At 45.4% G+C, this 14,550-nt stretch overlaps 1 protein-coding gene across 7 annotated transcripts in view; it reads right to left on the minus strand.

The window, feature by feature from the left end:
• PIKFYVE (phosphoinositide kinase, FYVE-type zinc finger containing) overlaps positions 1-14,550 on the minus strand; it is a 154,418-nt gene that overhangs the window by 93,545 nt on the left and 46,323 nt on the right. The window lies entirely within an intron of this gene.

Here is a 14,550-nt window from a genome sequence, read left to right on the forward strand (position 1 = left end):
CTCCCCCTTTTGACTGTGAGCTTGTTGTGGGCAGGAATGTGTCTGCTTGTTCTTATAATGTACTCTCCCAAGTGCTTAGTATGATGTTTTGCACACAGTAAGCCCTTATTAAATACGATCAAATGAATGAATGGACCTTGATTCAGAGTTTCAATGGCCACGGAACCATCAATCCATCAATGGTATTTATTGAGCGCTTCTTGTGTGGAGAGCACTATATTAAGCTTGGGAAAACGCATTACAATAGAGTTGGTAGACATGTTCCCCGCCCAAAACGAGTTTACCAGCACAGACCTTCTTTCATCTGGTAGGCAGCAGCATCTCATCCAGTTAATTTGTAGTATTTACTGAACCCTTACCGTATGCAGAGCTCTGTACTTGCACCTGGGAGAGAACAGGAGGAGAAAGGCATAGATCCTGCCCTCGAGGATCTTACAATCTAACAGGGGAGATGGATATAAACTGATTTACAGAAAAAGAAGTGTTCTAACAGTAGAGTGTATAAATCAATGTGTATGATAATGCAGTGAGGGGCAGTGAGTGGCAAAATGCTAAGGTGCCGCCAAGGTGCTGAGATGACAGTGGAGAAGATGTGACCTAGGGAGAAGAAAAATAAATGATGGAAAGCCTCCTGGAGGAGGTGGATTTGCAGGAGGGTGCTGAAGATAGAGCCATGGCCTGGCAGATTTCAGAAGGGAGGGAGTTCCAGGAAGGGGGGAAGGAAGGGAATCAAAAACAAAGCCCAGGGAAGTGAGCTTGTGGGGAATGGAGAGTGCAAACAAGAGTACAGCAGAAAAAGAGAGTGGCTGGATTAGACAGAGATGTTGGCATGCCTGAAAGCCAATGGTCAGGAGTTTCTGCTTGATGCCAAGGTGAACGTGTAACCATTGGAAGTTTTTAAGTAGTGGAGGGATGGATATAGATGACTTTTTAGAAAGATGTTCCAGGCAGCAGTGTGACGTATACAAAGGAAAGGAGAGAGACTGGAGAAAGGGAAAGACCACTGAGGAGGCTCGGGCAGTGTCGAGCTGGGCTCAGACCAGCATATTGACCGCAGCATGGTAGCCCTTTGGTTGAAGAGGAAAGGATGGATCCAGAAAATGTCGGGGGAAAAAAATCAAAAGGATTTAGCAATAAACTAGCTAGCTATGAGAGCTAAAAGAGAACACAAGGGCCTCGGTTAGGGAGAGGATGGTGATATTGTCAACTGTGATCTGTTAAGTGAAGGAGAAGATAAGGAAAGCAATCACAATACAATGAAGAGCTTGCTGCAGGCTCACGGACTCAGGACTGCAAGATCATTTTCTCTCCAAGCAGCTGGATAAGGAGGAAGATGAGGAGGTATATTTTCAAATGAATTTATTAATAAAAACAAGATGGTTGTTCATCTCCCTCTGCATCAAGTAGCCTCCTTTATCACTGGCTTTAAGGCTTTCCACCAATTTTCTCCACTTGACTCCAACAAGCCTTCCACAACTAATTATTAGTACCCCGATTCTTCCCAGCCCTTCATTCCCTCCTGCACTGATGTATTTATGTATGTCTCCATCCTCTACACTTGTGTAGCTATGTTTATTCAATATTTCTACCTATCTCCTGAGTTAGTGTAGGCTCCTCTTGGTGGGCAGGGAGTCATCCTCAGCTTCTGTTTTATCTCCACAGTGCTTAATGCAATAAATATTCTGCACTCAGCCTACCATTTAATAAAGCAAAAGAACCAACAAACAAAAAGTTTATTTCCCTTTCTTGGGCATCCATTTTCTTCCTGTGTCCACACTGTCCTTTTGGTAGAAATTGTGCTCAATAGTAGACTGTTGTAATCCTGACTTTAAATAACTTTTCATTTTAGTCTTTCAAAGAAAACAGATGTAAAGCCCTAGCCTAAAAAGATATGCTCAGCAATGATTTTTCAACTTTTATAAATTCAAAGGGAAAAATATATTAAAGTAGATTACTAGCCCCTTAAAGGTACTGATGTCAAATCCTGTTTCTGGTTCTACTAAACCAATTCTCAGATCCACCCTTCCTAAAACTACATGGCCCTTCAGCCCACGGGTATCTATCCTCCGTGACATATCTCTCACTGTGTGTGGCAGAGGCTGGTTTTCCAGCTGACTGGAGAAAAATGACCTTCAATCCTGAGTCAGTAAACCTGCAGCTAGCTCTTCGTTGTATGCTGAAGCTTCCTCCACAACTGCCTTCAGCATGAGCAAACAACTCACTGGGCTTCTAATAAGATATTTGAAACACTGCTTGCTTTTGTAGCTACTCTTTTCAACTTTTCCCTAACTAAATTTCACATTTCTCCCATGGTTCCCTTTCCTAAAGGTGTCTCTCCCACTAAATTGTAAGCTCCTTGAGGGCAAAGATCATGCCTACTTACTTTACTGTACTCTCCCAGGTGATCAGTATAGTGCTCTGCATGCAGTGCATTCAATAAATACTGCTGATTTATTACACTTGGATTCCTTTTTTCCCCTAATAAATGATGGCATTTGTTCAGCGCCTACTATGTACCAGGCACTGTTCTAAGTGCTGCAGTAAATACAAGGTAATCAGATTGTCCCACGTGGGGCTCACAGTCTTAATCCTCATTTTACAGATGAGGTAACTTAGGCACGGAGAGGTTACGTGACTTGCCCAAAGTCACACAGCTGATGTGGCGGAGCTGGGATTGGATCTCATGACCTCTGACTCCCAAGTCCGTGCTCTTGCCACTAAGCCACAGTGCTTCACACGCTGCTCCCTAGAGTGGATATTAATGAACTTTGGTGCATTTTGATTATCTCACACATACAGTACTTTGTGTACGATATCCTGTTCACTTCTCAGAATTAAATGCAGCACATTATCTTTCCTTGTGGGCTCCAAAACACTTTTCTGGCCCAAAGCCTTTACCTCCACTTCTTTTCCAAATGAGTTATTTGGACAGTATGTGTGATGATGATTTTAATTCTCCTATTATTACTGCCTACCCTGCTTTTGCCGCTTTACTAATTCCACTAAATATTTCCAAGTTGCTTTCCTCAGAGCACTGAAACAGGAAGTTGGCAATTTCTACAGCAAGGGATTCCAAGGTATTCCTCTTGCCTGGAGAATGTTGTTTATTCATTCATTCATTCGATTATATTTATTAAGCACTTACTGTGTGCAGAGCCCGTATAAGAGCTTGGAATGTATAATTCAGGAACAGATAGAGACAATCCCTGCCCAACAATGGGTTCACAGTCTAAAAGGAGGAGACAGACAGCAAAACAAAACAAGTAGTCACGCATCAATACCATCAAAATAGATAAATAGAATCATAGATATATACAAATCATTAATAAAATAGAGTAATAAATAATAAATATAAATATACACAAGTGCTGTAGGGAGGGGAAGGGGGTAGAGCCGAGGGAGGGAGTAGGGGGAATGGGGAGGAGAGGAGGGGCAAAGGGAAAGGGAGGGCTCAATCTGGGAAGGCCTCCTGGAGGAAGTGATCTTCAGTAGGGCTTTGAAAAGGGAAAGAGAGTTAGTTTACACTGTTCCACTCAGGGCATTCAGATATCATTTGAGTTATTTTTATTTTGGCAGATGAGAATATCAGCCCCAGTTTCTCCCATCAGGTGGGCAGACTGCCCTCCTCATTTTCCTCCTGCGTATCCTGGGCGGGGGGGGGACCAGTCCCCTCCAAACAGCTCCTATCATTTTCTCATCCTCATACACTTTCCCTCTGCAGTTGTGTCAGTGCAGCTCTGGAGCTCTTTCATGTTTGTAGCCTTCCAATTTTTTTGGGCTGCATCCCGGTTAGAGAACTGTTGATTTCTCACTGCCCACACTCAGGAGCTCCACTGCCCTACAGAAGCAGGGACAGGTAAACTTTAGCAGAGCCGCTTATTGCCCAAGAGCCCTTTACATGCCTGGGGGTACTGAACTCTCACCATCACCCGATACCAGGTTAGCCTTGGTGACCCCTTCCCTACCTCAGAAGTGTCGACAGCTAGGAAGGCCACCAAGATCTGTCAAAAATGACTGTGCCTGGAGCCTGAGGAATCCAATCTCCCAGAATGATGTTTACCTACCCTAACAGTGCTATCTTGGATTGTTGACTTCGCTTTAATGTATCTTTGTATTTCACTATCATTCTTCTCTACGTTTTCTTACTGCTTTCTAGACTGAGTCCTATGTGCGACAAAAAACATTTTTAATCTGTTTACCTCATAAATATCCCAGCCAGAATGCACTCCGTGCTTAATAATAAACACCATGACTAACATATACTAGTCTCTCCACCTTCCTTGACAACTTGGAAAATCACTAGTGTGATTTATCTGTTGCTCCTCATCCTCCAAAGTCTCATATTGCCTTAGCCTGGGAGGCTTTATAAAAGTTTACTAAGTATTGGGGTAGATATCAGACAATAATGTTGGACACAGTCTCCGTTCCACCTGGAGCTCACAGAGTCAGAGGGAAGTGGATATAATCCTCATTTGACAGATGAGGAAGCTGAGGCTCAGAGAAGTTAAGTGAAGACTTGCCCAAGGTCCCACAGCAGAGAAGTGGCAGAGCTGGGACTAGAACCCAGGTCCTCCGACTCCCAGGCCCATGCTCTTTCCCCACCTGCATTTAGCCCGTGAGCTTGCTGGGCAGGACCAGGTTTAGTCTGATTAACTTGACCAGCGCAACCAGCCAGTTGCTTTGATTTTTAAAAAACCATGACTGAGCTAGTAATCTGAAGGCATCTGTAATCTTTAAAGCCCCTTATTGGGGACTTTGGCTCTTCTGATCTCTTTTAATGCCCACAGATGCCTTACCGTGTACCTATGTTCTTTTTAACCACAAAAGGGCAAGAATTCAGTCAAGAGATTAGCTCTCCGATGGACTAATAAATACTGAAGCTCAGACTGTGTAAGATGCCTAAAGAAATAAAGCCTTAAAGGAGATCAGTTGTCCCATATCCAAATTCTACTCCACTGAGTACTCTGAGCAGGACTGAGCTACATTTGGCTGTTTCCTAACCACAGCAGGTTGGTGAAAGAATGGCATTAACATTCATTCATTCAATCATATTTATTAAGTGCTTACTGGGTGCAGAGCACTGAACTAAACGCTTGGGAGAGTACAATACAACAATAAGCAGTCACATTCCCTGCCAACAACAAGCTCACAGACTAGAGTAGGGGAGACAGACATCAATACAAATAAATAAAATTACAGATACGCACATATAAGTGCTTTGGGGCTGAGAGTAGGGAAGAGCAAAGGCATAAATAAAAATACAGATATCTACATAAGTGATTTGGGACTGGGATGGGGAAAACAAAGGGAGCAAATCAGGATGACACAGAAGGGAGTGGGAGATGAGGGAAAAGTGGGGCTTTAGGCAGGGAAGGCCTCTTGGAGGAGATGTGCCTTCAATGAGGCTCTGAAGCATGGGAGAGTGGTTGTCGGATTAGAGGAGGAAAGGCGTTCCAGGCCAGAGGCAGAACATGGGCTAGGGGTTGAAGGCGAGACAGGAGAGATCAAAGCACATTGAAAAGGTTAGCACTACAGGAGTGAAGTGTGTTGGCTGGTTTGCAGAAGGAGAGGAGGGAGGTGAGGTAGATGGAATGTTTTAAAGTCAATGCAGAGGACTTTTTGTTTGATACAGAAGTGGATGAGCAACCACTGGAGTGTTTTTAGGAACGAGGTGTCATGTCTAGAATGTTTTTGTAGAAAAATGATCCTGGCAGCAGAGTGAAGTATGGACTGGAGTGGGGAAAGACAGGAGGCTGGAAGATCAGCAAGGAGGCTGATGTAATAATCCAGGCAGGATAGGAAGAGTGATTGTATTAATGTGGTAGCAGTACAGATGGAGAGGAAAGGGTAGATTTTAGTGATGTTGCAAAGGTGGGACCGACAGGATTTGGTGATGGATCGAATATGTGGGTTGAATGAGAGAGAGGAGTCAAGGATAACACCAAGGTTATGGGCTTGTGAAACAGGAAGGATGGTGGTGCCATCTACAGTGATGGGAAAGTCAAGGAGAGGACAGGGTTTGGGTGTGAAGATAAGGAGCTCTGTTTTGGACATGTTAAAGTTAAGGTGGCAGGAGGACATCCAAAAAGAGATGTGTTGAAGGCAAAAGAAAATGTGTGACCACAGAGAAGTAGAGAGATCGGGATGGAAGATGTGTCATCTGCATAGAGGTGGTAGTAGAAGCCAAGGGAGCAAATGATTTCTCCAATGGAGTGGGTGTAGGTGGAGAATAGAAGGGGCGCCAGAACTGAACGTTGAGGGATCCCCACAGTTAGAAAATGAAAGTCCAGAGAGATAAGAAGAGAACCAGGAGAGGATAGTGTCAGTGAAGCCAAGGTTGGATAATGTTTCCAGGAGAAGAGGGTGATAAGGCAGCTGAGAGTTTGAGGAGGATTAGGATGGAGTAGAGGCCATTGGATTTGGCAAGAAGGAGATCACTGGTGACATGTGAGAGGGCAGTTTCTATGGAGTGAAGGGGACAGAAGCCAGATTGCAGGGGGTCAAGGAGAGAATTGGAGAGGAATTTGAGACAGTGGGTGGAGACACCTCGCTCTAGGAGTTTGGAGAGTAGAAGGGAGATGGGGCGATAACTGATGGGACCCATGGGGCCAAGGGAGGATGTTTTAGGATAGGGGAGTCTTGAGGATGTTTGAAAGCAGTGTGGAAGAAGCCATTGGAGAATGAACAGTTGAAGATAGCTGTTAGGAGAGGGCAAGAGCTTTGAAAAGGTGCTAAGGAATGGGGTCAGATGTGGGTGGATTTTGAAAGGAGGAAGGAGATCTCCTCTAGATATACTGTTGGGAAGGATGGTAGAGTTGAAGGGGGCCAGAAGGGGGAGGGACTGAGGGGGAGCAGAGGGGATTTTAGGGAGCTCACACCTGATAGTGTCAATTTTCTTAATATAATAGGTGACCAGGTCACTGGGGGCAAGGGATGGGGGAGGTGGGGAGACAAGGGATCTGAGGAGTGAGTTAGATGTCTGGAACAACTGGTGAGGACAATGGGTATGGGTGTCAAAAGGGTGGAGAAATAATTTTGCCAGGCAGAGGAGAGGGCAGAGTTAAAGCATGCAAGGATAAACTTGAGTTGGCCTGATATTTAGATTTCCGCCGGCAGTACTCTATCTATACTGAGCAAGAGCTAAAGAGGAGGACTGTGCAGGTGATCCAGGGCTGTGGGTTAGTGGTACGATATCGACAAAGGGATGGGGAGCGAGTGAGCTGAGTTCAGTTGAGAGGGTGGTGTTGACAGCGTCAACTTGGTCATCAAGTGAAGGTAATTTGGTTATGGAGGCTAGGGGGGGCACGATGAGTTGAGAAAATCGGATGGGGTCAAAAGATCGGAGGTGTCTATGGGGGAATAATACAGATATATGGGGAGGAGGTGTGTGGGAGCGGAGGCAAGTGAGGAGATTGTGGTCAGAAAGAAGGATTTCAGAGTTGGTGAGGGTAGAGATTGTTCTGTGGTTAGAGATGACGAGATCGAATGTGTGTCCAAGTTGGTGACTGGGCGAGGTGGGATGGAGCAGGAGATAGGTGGAGTTGAGAAGGGATAGAAGGCAGTCTAACTACACATTAGAAGTATGGTTTAAGTAAAATCCTTTAATTGATTTATTCTTCCACAAAGTGGTAATGTTTGACAACTGAATAGAAGAATATAAGAAATGCCATTACTGGTTCAGAGGAATAATAATAATAATAATAACAATAATGTTGGTATTTGTTAAGTGCTTACTCTGTGCTGAGCATTGTTCTAAGCACTGGGGTAGCTATAGGGTAATCAGGTTGTCCCACATGAGGCTCACAGTCTTAATCCCCATTTTACAAATGAGGTAAATGAGGCACCAAGAAGTTAAGTGACTTGCCCAAAGTCACACAGATGACAGGTGGTGGACCCACGACCTCTGACTCCTAAGCCCGAGCTCTTTCCATTGAGCCACACTGAGTTGAGGCAGCAGGAGGCAAACAGTAACCATGTAATGGTGTCTGTCTGGACCCCCATCCCCACCACGGTTGAGGATGAACCCTGAAACATCACTAACCTTTCACCTAGAAACCTAGTAGAGACCACTTTATTTTCTTTAGCGTATCCGTTCAGCATTTACTATGTGCCATGCGCTGTTCTAAACCTTTGGGTGCACACACGTTATTCAGATCAGACACAGTTCCTGTTCCCCAAGGGGCTCACAGTCTAAGTAGGAGGAAGAACAAGTAATGAATGCCTATTTTACAGTTGACAAAGCTGAGGCACAGAGAAGTGATTTGTCCAAGGTAAATCTATCTCCATTAGGCCACGGTGCTTCCCTTAATGATAACAGTGATAATAATGATGGTATTTGTTAAGTGTTTACTATGTGCCAAGCACTGTTCTAAGAGCTGGGGTAGATACAAGGTAATCAAGTTGTCCCACGCGGAGCTCATAGTCTTAATCCCCATTTTACAGTTGAGGTAACTGAGGCACCGAGAAGTTAAATGAGTTGCCCAAAGTCACAAAGTTGACAAGCGGTGGAGCCGGAATTAGAATCCATGACCTCTGACTCCCAAACCCGTGTTCTTTCCACTAAGCCACGTTGCTTCTCCCTTGTTTATGAATCTATCCAAACCCTTTGTAAATCTATTGATACTTTCTGCCTAGACAATTTTTCTTGTGGGAATGAATCTGATCTGCTTAATCCTCAGTAGGTGAATCAGTGCTTTCTTTTGTGTGTTTGAACCTACCACTTTCAAGCTGCATTGGACCTGGCCTCACCCTAGTATGAGAGGAGTTGCAGAGCAAGAATTCTGTGCTCACCATGTTTCTACTTCACAATTTTGTAGATTTTAATCATTATACTCTCCAATTCACCCTGTGAGATGACCAGGTCCACTGGTGTTCACACTTAGAGAGAGGAGGAGGGAGCCCAGGACTGTGGCGCTCTCCCCGAAGGAAATGTAAAGATTTAGCCAAACTCATCAGAGAAGAGTCTGGGAAGGAAGAAGAGGGACCAGGTGGGGGAGAAATCAATTAATTATATTTATTGATTACTTACTGGGTGCAGAGTACTTGCATTAAGTGCTTGAGAATAGTACTACAGAGCTGGTAAACACATTCCCTGCCCACAAAAAGCTCACTGTCTAGAGGGGGAGACAGACACGAATACAAATAAATTACAGATATGTACATAAGTGCTGTGGAGCTGAGGGAGAGGTGAATTAAAAGATCAAATCAGGGCAATGCAGAAGGGAGTGGAAAGAGAAGAAGTGAGGGCTTAGTCAGGGAAGGCCTCTTGGAGGACATGTGCTTTCAATAAGGCTTTGAAGGTGGGGTAGAGTGATATGAAGGGGGAGGGTGTTTCAGGCCAGAGGCAGGATGTGGGCGAGAGATCAGCAGTGAGTTGGACAAGATCAAGGGACAGTGAGTAGGTTGGCATTGGAGGAGTGAAGTGTACAGGTAGGATTGTAATAGGAGAGCGGTGAGGTAGGAGGGGACACAGTGATCGAGTGTTGATGCTAAGTAGTTTCTGTTTGATGTGGAGGTGAATGGGTAACCGCTGGAGTTTCTTGAGGAGTGGGGAAACATGGACTGAATGTTTCTGAAGAAAAATGATCCGGGCAGAAAACTGAAGTATGGAGTAGAGTGGGCAGAGACAAGAAGCTGGGAGTTCAGCAAGGAGGCTGATACAGTAATCAAGACGGGACAGAATAAGAGCATAGATTAATGTGGTAGCAGTTTGGAAGGAGAGGAAAGGGCAGATTTTGGCGATGTGGTGAAGATTGAACTGATAGGAGTTCATGATAGACTGAATATAGGGGTTGAATGAGAGAAGAGTCAAGGGTATTGCCATGGCTGCGTGCTTGCGGGACAGGAAGTATGGTGATGCTGCCTACAGAGATGGGAAAGTCAGTGGGAAGACAGGGTTTGGGTGGGCAGATAAGGAGTTCTGTTTTGGATAAGTTTGTGGTGACAAGGAAGGATTTACTTAGGATAGAGGAGACATGGGCATATTTTGAAGGCTGTGGGGAAAGCCACTGGCGAGCAGAGTTGAAGATGGCAGTCAGAAAGGGGAACAAGAGAGGAGGGCAAGTGCTCTGATAACGTGTGAAGGAATGGGGTCAAATAGCACAGATGGAGGGGGTGGATTCTGAGAGAACACCGTGGAATTCTCTTGAGATACTGCTGGGAAAGATGAGAGAGTTGAAGAAGGGGCAGGAGAAGGGAGGAACTGGAGATCAGAAAGGGAGATTTTAGGGAGGTCATGCCTGATAGTTTCAACTTTCTCGATAAAGTAGGTGGCCAGGTCATTAGGGGCAAGAGACGGGAGAGGCAGGACGGAGGTTTGAGGAGGAGCTAACTGTCTGGAACAACTTTGGAGGGCATGGGCATGGGTGTCAACAAGAATGGAGAAATAATTTTGCTGGGCAGAGGAGAGGCCAGAGTTAAAGTACACAAGGATAAATTTGAAGTGGACGAGGTCAATCTAATATCTGGATTTCCACCGGCAGCACTCTGCGGCTCATAAACAGGAGCAAAGGAAACGGACTGTGGAGGTGATCCAGGGCTATGGGTTAGTGGGACCAGATCAACAAAGCGAGAGGGGAGCAAGTGAATTTAGTTCTGTAGAAAGGGTGGTGTTGAGGGCGTTAATATGGTCTAGGGAATGTAGTTTGAAATAGTTGGAAATCCTGGCTCCACCACATGTCTGCTGTGTGACCATGGGCAAGTCACTTTCTCCCCCGATTAGACTGTAAGCCCGTCAAACGGCAGGGACTGTCTCTATCTGTTGCCGACTTGTTCATCCCAAGCGCTTAGTACAGTGCTCTGCACATAGTAAGCGCTCAATAAATACTATTGAATGAATGAATGAACTTAACTTCTCTGAACCTCAGTTACCTCATCTCTAAAATGGGGATGACAGTGTAATAATGTTGGTATTTGTTAAGTGCTTACTATGTGCAGAGCACTGTTCTAAATGCTGGGGTAGATATAGGGTAATCAGGTTATACCATGTGAGGCTCACAGTCTTCATCCTTATTTTACAGATGAGGGAACTGAGGCACAGAGAAGTGAAGTGACTTGCGCACAGTCACATAGCTGACAAGTGGCAGAGCCGGGATTCAAACCTGTGACCTCTGACTCCCAAGCCCGGGCTCGTTCCACTGAGCCATGCTGCTTCCACATGTGATTACCTTGTATCTACCCCAGTGCTTGGCACATAGTAAGCACTTAACAAGTACCACAATTATTATTATTAATATATTATGTAGGGTAAATGGGACACGATGACTTGAGCAAAGGGAATGGGGTCTCTGTGGGGGACCAGTACAGATTTGCTGGGAGGAGGTGTGTGGGAGAAATGGCAGATGAAGTTGTAGTCGGACAGAATTTCGAAGTTAGAAGAGATTTCACGGTGACTAGAGATGATGAGATTGAGTGTGTGTCCAAGGTAGTGAGTGGGAGAGCTGGGGTGGAGCAAGAGGTCAGTGGAGTTGAGGAGTGATAGAAAATGGGCAGTGGAAAGGTCAACAGGAACACTTACGTGGATACCGAAGTCCCCAGGGATTAATGTAGGATGGAGAAAAAGTGAAGGAATGTGAGAATCAAAATCATTCAAAAAAATTGGAGGCGGGGCCATGGGGCGGGGGCAAGCTCTTAGTAGAATCTGGAGTGGGTGGCTTCGAAGGAAGGGAAAGAAAAGGATGGGGGAGGTGGAATGGTGTGAAAGCAACCACTGGGGAGAGGGAAGGAAGCCAACTCCTCCCTCTTCCCCAATGAGTCTTGAGGAGGAGGTGAAGAAGAGGCCTCCTCTACAGAGGGTGGCAGGGGGGACCATTTCACCTAAGGAGAGCCAAGTTTCAGTGACAGCAAGGTGGTAAAGTGACTGGATTAGAAACAGGTCAAGAATAAAGGGAAGAAAATGAGCCTTGGTCATCCTGAGGCAAGAGATAGCGAGCTGTGAACCTGGAGAAACAGGACATGGGGAGAGGTCACGCTGTGGACCCTGGATGGACAAAGGGAAGGATCGGAGAGGATCCCTGGAGGTTCGGGGTCCAGGGGCTAGAGTTCTGGAGAGGCGAGGCTCATCTCTCCAAAGGAGAGAACAACGTGACCCTGGGACATCTTTGGGGAAGTAAAAAGGGTCCTGGAAGGGGGGCAATCGTAGATCTAGACAAAGATGGTTTTACCTGGACTGGTTTTCATTTGTTACCTCGTCAAGAACTTACTATCGTTAAAATCTCGGATAGTAGTGTCTGCCTGTGGCGGGGGCTCAGGGAGAAGCTCTGGGAGCTAAGGAGGCAAAGGGGTGGGAAGGAGGGCTTTTTCCATGGGCTTCCTGCAGCCAGTCCCAAAAGGGAGGTGGCAGGCCAGTCCCCAACGACCTCTATGCCTTCAGGGAGACGTCAGGGCTTTGGTCGTAGAGGGATGGCAGCAATATGAGTATACGGTCTTAGGGAGCAGTGAGGATGCCCCCCCCCTCAAACCTGGGTTAGAATGGGAGAACTGAAGGGTCTCAGAACCCAGCAGAGGATGCCTGAGGACCAGGAGCTCCTAAAGTAACTGAGAACTCCTAAAGGGCTGAGAACCCCCGATAACGTTAAACTCTATCTTTAATTTGTTTGAATGTAGGTCTCCCCTACTAGACTGCAAGTTACTTATGTGCAGGAAGCAGTCCTACTATTACTACTACTAATAATAATGGTATTTGTTAAGCGCTTACTATGTGCCAAGATAGATATAAGATAATCACATTAGATCTAGTCCCTGACCCACGTAGGGCTCACAGTCTTGTAGAAGCAGCATGGCGCAGCGGTTAGAACATGGGCTTAGGAGTCAGAAGATCATGGGTTCTAATCCTGTCTGCTATGTGACCGTGGACAAGTCATTTCACTTCCTCTGTGCCTCATTTCACTTCTCTGTGCCTCAGTTACCTCATCTGTAAAATGGGGATTGAGACTTTGAGCCTCACATTGGACAGGGACTTGCTTGTACCCAACCAAGTGCTTAGTACAGTGCCTATCACATACTAAGCGATTAACAAATACCATCATGATGATAATTATTATTATTACTATTATTAATCCCCATATTACAGATGAGGTAACTGAGGGACACAGAAGTTGTGACTTACCCAAGGTCATACAGCAGACAAGTGGTGGAGTTGGGATTAGAACCCAGGTCCTCCTGACTCCCAGGCCCCAAGCTCTATTCACTATTCCACACTGCTTATACATTGTATTGTACTCCTCCAAAAGCTTAGTACAGCGCTTTGCACACAGTAAGCATTCCATAAATAGCACTGATTGATTGGTCTACATCCTTTTAGGTTAAAGGGTCCTAACTCATTTGCTCTGTTCTCATAACGAAGCAGCGTGGCTTAGTGGGAAGAGCCCGGGTTTGGGAGTCAGAGGTCGTGGGTTCTAATCCTGGCTCCGCCATTTGTCAGCTGTGTGACTTTGGGGAAGTCACTTAACTTCTCTGGGCCTCAGTTTCCTCCCCTGTAAAATGGGGATGAAGACTGAGAGCTCCCCATGGGACAACTTGATTATCCTGGATCTACCCCAGTGCTTAGAACAGTGCCTAGCACATAGCAAGCGCTAAACAAATACCAACATTATTATTCTCCGTTCCTTCGATCATCTCAGGTGCCCTTCTCTACTTTTTCTCCAGCAATTACACTAGGGGAACCAGAATTTACGCCCGGTATTCTAGGTCAGAAACGTCACCTTTGGATTTCCTCTGTACGCCCTTCCTGATGATAGCTGGCATTCTACCAGTCCTCTGTCTATAGCTGCAAGTGGACTAAAGATTACAAAGAAGAGAGTCAACAATGACTCAGAGATATCTCTTCTGATTCACGATTTGCAGCTCCATGCCCATCATCATGTAGTTGTAATTTAGTTGATTTTTTCCCTGGGTGCAATTCTGGGCACTTGCTCACATCAGAGGTCACATGCCATTTTTCAACTCTTGACGGTTTTCCTGCAGTCTCTCCCCATCTATATGGTATTTCACTACCCAGAAGACCCAGCTTTAATGTTGTGCTGCCTACTCCTTGTTCCAGATTATTTTTGAAGATGTTAAACAAAACACTTCTCCATGTTAGTAATAATAATAATAACAAAAATTATAGTGGTATTTGTTAAGTACTTATGTGCCACGCACTATATTAAGCACTAGGGTGGATACAGGCAAATCAGGTGGGACACAGTCCCTGTCACACGTGGGACTCTCAATCTCAATCCCCATTTTACAGAAGAGGTAACTGAGGCCCAGACAAGTGAAGTGACTTGCCCAAGGTCACACATCAGACAAGTGGCAGGGTCATAATTAAAACCCATGGCCTTCCAAACACCAGGCTATGTTCTAGCCGCTACGCCACAAAAAATGGCCTTTGTTTTCAATCTTTGGACCAGTTTTCTCTTCGTAACAGAATGGTTTCCTCCCAACCCATAATTACACAGTTAAAACTGTGAAACGGAGGGTGGGGAGCAGATTCAGACTGCCTGAGAAAAATTTAAAAAGCAGAGAAATTGCCTGGCCAAGGTAGAAGAGATTGAATTCTTCTGGGCCGTG

The sequence above is a fragment of the Ornithorhynchus anatinus genome, chromosome 7 (genome assembly GCF_004115215.2).
Source record: "Ornithorhynchus anatinus isolate Pmale09 chromosome 7, mOrnAna1.pri.v4, whole genome shotgun sequence".
NCBI lineage: Eukaryota > Metazoa > Chordata > Mammalia > Monotremata > Ornithorhynchidae > Ornithorhynchus > Ornithorhynchus anatinus.